This window comes from Manduca sexta, unplaced genomic scaffold (assembly GCF_014839805.1).
Source record: "Manduca sexta isolate Smith_Timp_Sample1 unplaced genomic scaffold, JHU_Msex_v1.0 HiC_scaffold_237, whole genome shotgun sequence".
In the NCBI taxonomy this organism is placed as follows: domain Eukaryota; kingdom Metazoa; phylum Arthropoda; class Insecta; order Lepidoptera; family Sphingidae; genus Manduca; species Manduca sexta.
In genome coordinates, this window is record NW_023593327.1 from 12,663 (window position 1) to 19,479 (window position 6,817).

General features: G+C 34.5%; 1 pseudogene; it reads left to right on the top strand.

Moving 5' to 3' along the window:
• Window positions 1-5,907, top strand: LOC119192109 (annotated as a pseudogene).
• The last annotated feature ends 910 nt before the right edge of the window (window positions 5,908-6,817 follow it).

The following is a 6,817-nucleotide window of genomic DNA, read 5'->3' on the forward strand; positions in this document are numbered from 1 at the left end:
ATGTCTCCAATTTGTAAAGTGTTTATGATATGTAAGCGTTCTAGTATAAAGAGTTACGAATAAAATTGTTGCAGATTAACAGTTTTCAGTTTAAAATAAATTAAATGAATATTCAATTTTAGCTCATGAATAACAACACAAAATTCAAATGTCATTGTTTCATTTAACAACTTAATATGAACAATTTACATATATTCTAGGAGCACCGGAAAAGGTTAAACAGTACAATAAAAATCCAAGCATATGTAAGAAGTTACCTAACTAGAAAACATTGCAAGCAAACAGAAAGAGATTTGTTCGACAGTTTATATCAAAATGTTAGTGAAGACAGTCAGCATGTGATCTCAAAGCTGGTGGCTAAATTGTTATTTTTTTATGATGCCCAAAAAGATTTACCTAGACTGGTGAGTATATTTTACTCCTTAATAATGTATTTTCTAGACAATATTTTTTTCATATGAAAATAATTATTAACCTATTTGGAAATTAAACAAATATTCATAAAGAAATAAACTTTACTCTAAAAAATAAGAAAAAACTAAACAAAGATAAAAATTTATTGTCTGTTTTATCATGTTCTTTGTATTTGGTGTAACTCACAGGTATAAATATATAAATGCAAAATTGTTTTTTTCGTAAATTCTTTTAAGTGGACATGTATAACACTACTCAAAAATAAAAAATATCTGGTATAAATAAATACCTAATACCTGTAGGGATTTAATCTTAATATAATGCATACATACTAAAATATAAAGTTTAATATAATATGTTAAATATCAAGACACAGGTCATTTGAAGATGCAATTATATTGAATACAAAACATCATTTACAAGACTGTTCCTTTGTAGAGCTTTAAAGCGGCATGCATGTGTACTTAAAATTATAATATTCTTTCTTATAGTCATAGCAGATTTACTTCAACAAAAAAATCTGACCTGAATGTTTTAAACAGTGTTTAATTAGTTTATATAAAATTTGCACATAAAAACCAACAAAAAACCTAGGTTTCTAAAGTACAAAGTACTATATGAATTTCAATGGAAGGAAAAATAAATAAATTTACAATTGGTAGGCAGATGATGTGGGCTGAACAAATTAATCATGATGTGGGAAACTATGTCTGTGTTAAACAATTAACGGGTTTTTCAATAAGTGTTATCAAGGTGTTAAGTATGCCAATGTATTAGTAAAGAAAATTTCAGCAATATTCCAAAAATTAACCTATTTCTGAGCTCCCAGTAAATTTTTTAATGGAAGTAGAAAACATTGGTTTGACATACATTGGAAATAGTTGACATGGTAAGAGCTATGAATAATAGGCGTGCAACACTTTTCTTGATATCGCTGAAACATTTTCTTAGTGACAACAATCACTTATTTTTGTGTAAGAATTAATCTGCTTAGGACTGATTGACTCAGACTTCGCTGTTTTCAACCAAAGTATAAAATAATTAAAGGGAGTGCTTCATTTATGTATTTCTATTAGAACAATTGTAATGAAAAATAATCACATATTAAGATCTCAGATAAATAAAAAAATTAAATCTGCTGAGTAATATAGTGTTGTCATTGTTAAGAGATGAACCTTATCTTCAGCATCATTTATTATGACAAAATGTAAACAAAATTATATAATTTTCAGGTATCTACATCACAGTTACTGTTGAAGCAATGGAAACAAATATTTCAGAATGCCAGTATATGCATCCAAATTAGGAGGTTACTGGCATTGCATTTAAAATTATTGAACGATAATACTGAGGTATGTGTCTTAATCCATTTCAACTACTAAGTTTATGTTTTATCAGTATCTGCTTTATCTTTATATTCATAAAATGGTTAAGTTTTTAAGAAGTCATAATTGATAATTATTGATGACTTTGTTCTCATCTCCTTATATCAAAAATAAAACTTGTTAAATGTGGGATATAAATATTTACTTTATTTTCAATTTGCAGATCCCCTTAGCAGTGCCTCTAAGAATGTTTGAAGTTTTCACATCTGTATCCTCTGCGGAGGCATCCATGAAATGTGATGAAGCAATTAGATTTGTTACTAATACTTTCTTGTATTTAATTAAACGAGGTAATTATTTGTTATTTGGTTATTGCTTACATATTATTAATAATGAAGATTTTAATTTTACAACCAGTGTAGCCTTATGAATTTTTGTGTTCATGTTTGATTGGAAATTACAAGTTATTTAAATCTTGAATCGGTATTTAAAAACATAAGTGATAATAACAGCTTTCTTTTTTTAATTTTTAAACCAGGATTTACATAGAAAATTAAAACAATTACAAAATGCATGTCATTCTTAGCAACAGAACAGTTGGTTATTAATTATGGCTTGGTAATATGGCATTACGATTACTCTATTTAAAACATGTAATTTACAGGCTACTTCAAGGACCTTTGCAATTTGATGTGCCAGAAATCACCACCGCTGTACGGACCCTCGCCAAATCCACCAACACCATTATGTGGCGCTCTTTTAGACCTCATACAAAGGCCATTATATTTAATCACGCATGTGAATATACCACATTATGAGTGAGTTTCTAACCTTCTCAATTAATATGTTCTTGATAAACATACACAACTAGGCAAATGATATTTTAGATTTTATTCTGATTTTTTGCAGAATTGTATTGCTTTAATTAACATGGTATCGGGTTTTGATAAAAATCTTAGTATGATTTCAATATTATAAAAACTGTATTGTCAAATTTCAGGGACACAGTTATGACAGGATTTGCATCTGCCTTCCTGTGTAATCCATACCCAGAACCTGTAGAAATGTTTATGCTGCCAGCTCTCGCGCAGAATACTCACAAATTCCCATTCTTGTCACTTTTAAACTGTTTACAAGACGAAAATAAGTTCAATAATAAAATATTAATAAATGACTCATGGTTACTGCATTCCGTTTTGAGCTTGGAACCTCCTGATTTTGGTAAGAGTTATTTGTTATTTATCTTAATCTTAATATTTGAGGATGTTGGTTCAATATTAATTGGGTATTTGATGTTTATATTTTGTTTGTTCCTTTAATTACAAAATCAAATCAATTATGACTTTTTTATGAGATTCAAATTAACTCATATTTTCGTCTATCATTTACACCTATTTATTATTTCTAGTTAACGACCTACGCAACATGTATAATACGAAATTGGTAAACAATCCTGCACTGTTAGAATATTTAAAAATAATAGCCAAATTAACAGTGAATGTTTGTAACAAACAAATCACATATGAATTTGAAGACAGTCTGTATAGCCAAGAAACTGCAGCCGATAAGGACGATGACAGTGATAGTGAAACGGAACCGAATCCCACATCTGTTCGGGAGCAGACCTTGCTTACACGGTACTTTAATTTATTTTTTTATATATCAGAAATACTGCAAAATTAAAGCTTGTAGGTCTCTTACATGATAAAATCTGTCTAAGTATGTACCACCATATTGTCTGTTTGTGCCGCAAAACGAAATTGTAAACATTGTGAAAAGGACATGAGGTTATAATGCACAGTTATAATCATTAAAACATACTTGGATATAATTATAACATAATTTGTCTTGATCTTCATTTTCGTCCTTCCTATGAGACCATGCAATTTGCAATTTATTTTTATATTATGAATAACAAAAGCATTTCATCTCATTTCAGATGTATTGAGTTGTTGAATGAGCCTGATCGTTGTGTGATGGTGACCATATCACAGATAACTGAGACAGACTTGAGTGAAGAGTTTTTGGAATGCATGACGGAAATATGCCACAATTTGTTGCTGAGTCACCGGATGGCGTTACATAAATATAGGTAATAAATAGGTTTTTCTTGTATTTTTATTTGTAAGCGCCCCAAATTTAATAGATTGTCTTAATTAATATTATTTTTATTGTCACCAATTATAGGGCTATTGAATTTATCAATGTACACCACGTACATAGTATGTTTCATTTTTTTGACAAGTTTGTTTTCCGACCCAATATAGTTTTACAGTGGAGTTATTTAATTACATCTGTAACATAGGACTTAATAAATATAATTTGACAAGTTTATCAAATGCATTCCCTGGTGCATAATGTGTGTGTGTGCGTGCAGAGTGCTGTACACGCTGGCGTTCAAGCCGCAGTTCGTGCGCGGCGCGTGGCGCTGGCTGTGCGCGCTGTCGCACGTGTCGTCGCTGGGGGGCGCCACGCCGCTGCTGGCGGCGCTGTCGCGGGGGCTGGGCGGCGCAGGCGCAGACGCGGCGACGCTCGGCGTGCACCGCCTGCTCGCGCCGCTCGCCGTCTTCTGCGCGCTCTTCTCGCTGCTCATAGGCACGCTGCATGATACTGAGTTCTGCCGGGACGATGACGACGGGGAGAAAATGTCTCGTGAGTGATCTTATTTATTGTAATTTAATGAAATAGTATAATGATGTTAAATAAAATCAATGTTATTATAAATCGTTGTGTTAGATTTAAATAATTAAAAAATGTGGTTGTAAAAGCTGAACGAAAGAATAGAGACTCTACAAATGCCGTAACATCATTTCAATAACTGAAATGGATGCGAGCAATTTTATACCTATTCATTTTGTTTCTTAACAGCGTCGTGCAGCGGAGGACGAGTCCACGCTTTTGATTTCTCAGAGTTGGGTGGCCTGTGTCGGACTCTGCGACAAGTTTGTCTCGGACTAGTAGAACTCGCGTACCCAGAGACGCGGCCCGCAGTCGTGGGACAGTACAAGGACGCCGTTGGTCACACTGACATGGAGCTAGAGGCTAAAAACAGGACACCGGCATGGTCGCATCTGTTTAAGGTATGAGACGTCAAACATATTATTTTTTAACAATTTTAATGAAAATGTTATAAACATTTTCGTTGCATATTAAATGGGGCTGTAAGTATTTTCGGTGGTGCAGGTGTGCACGGCGCTGCTGCGTGCGCTGTACGTGCGCGACGCGCGGCTGCAGTTCTGCGGCGCGCAGGCGCAGTGGGGCGACGCCACCGCGCCGCACGCCGCGCCGGCAGCGCCGCCGCGCTGCTCGCCGCCGCGCACTCGCGCCACCGCCACCGCCACCGCCACTACCCGCCGCAGCTCTCCGCCGTGCTCTCGCAGGGTAATCACCGTAGCCCTTCCGCAAACACTGACCTGTTACTTATTACAGAGGTGTAATGCGACTCCAACATATAGTCGTAATGTAAAAGACTGTTGCCATCGGCGCGTGCGCACATGCACGTTAGAACTTTTACAGTATAAAAAGCCCTAACGGCATCATGCAACGTCTACACCACACACATGCTTTTAGTCGTTATCTACCAAGAATACGATAATTTTTCGCATTATAATATTTTTGGGTAATTCTTTACTTTGACAGAAGATGGTCCACCGTTAACAATCAAAGAGTTAAGAACCGTCACGATTCTTAGGGAAATACCATTCGTCGTGCCATTTTCGACCCGAGTTTTAATATTCCAAGGATTGTTAGCTAGGTGAGTTTAAAACGGAGTAACTTTATTTAAATTTAATTACTTCAACTCATCATTAAGTATGTTACAGAGAAAAGAACGACCACTGGTATGAAATGACAAATTTCAATGAAGGCCCTTCGATAAATATCAGCGTGCGTCGCACACACTTGTATGAAGACGCGTTTGATAAACTCAGCCCTGATAATGGTAAATTCACAGCTTGTTTATTATTTAATAATAACTAATGATGCTATATGGCAATTCAATTTGACTTTTAAAATGGATAAAAATGGTTTTATTTAATTCTACTTATTTTTAAGAACCTGATATGAAATTGAAACTTCGCGTGCAACTGATTAACCAAGCGGGTCTAGAAGAGGACGGCATCGACGGCGGTGGTCTATTTAGGAATTTCTATCAGAATTAATGAAGTGAGTTCACATATATTTTTTATCATTTTAATCAGGTTTGTGATTTTGGATTTTTTATTTACTATCATTTTCAGATCAGCCTTCGATCCAAATAGAGGATTGTTTCGATTAACAAAAGACAACATGCTGTATCCAAACCCTGCTGTACATTTGTTATACGACGATTTTCTGATGCACTATTTTTTCGTTGGAAGAATGTTGGGAAAGGTCAGTATTTTAACATTCGAAAATTCGCAGTCATTATTGTTTTTTTCACTATCGATTTCTTTTAACTTAGTGTTGTATTTTAGTTGTAAAATTAAATATAGTACATACAGTGTAGTCTAAAGTTAAGATGATCTACTGCTATCTATCTACGCAGTATTTATGCTTACCGTCCAGCAAAGGGACCTGCTAAGTTTTATTTTTCATTATATTTCAAATGGTTGCTATTCATTCGGATATAATAAAGTTTATAGTAAATCCTTGCACTGTCGAACAATAAGTATCTAATGTTGTAGTTATATTTATATATTTTCAGGCACTATACGACAATCTTCTAGTAGAGCTGCCTCTAGCGGATTTCTTCCTCGCTAAGTTATGTTCGTCCGGAGCCTGACGTGCATGCGCGCGTCGCTAGATCCGGGGCTGTATCGAGGACTATTGATGTTGAAATCCCACCGACGGCAAGATGTACCGGACTTGGGGCTCGACTTTACTATCTTAAGCGACGACCTTGGCGAACAAAGGGTGAGTTAAGGGTGTAACATATATAATTTATACATGATTAAGTTTTATCGACTATCGATAAATGGCATTATACCACAAAGAAATATCATCCAAATGGTTGAAATCGTTTATTTAATATTGCTTTATATTGAATTGGATTAGTTGTATGTAATGATATGAATATGAACATAATTTAAATAAATTTC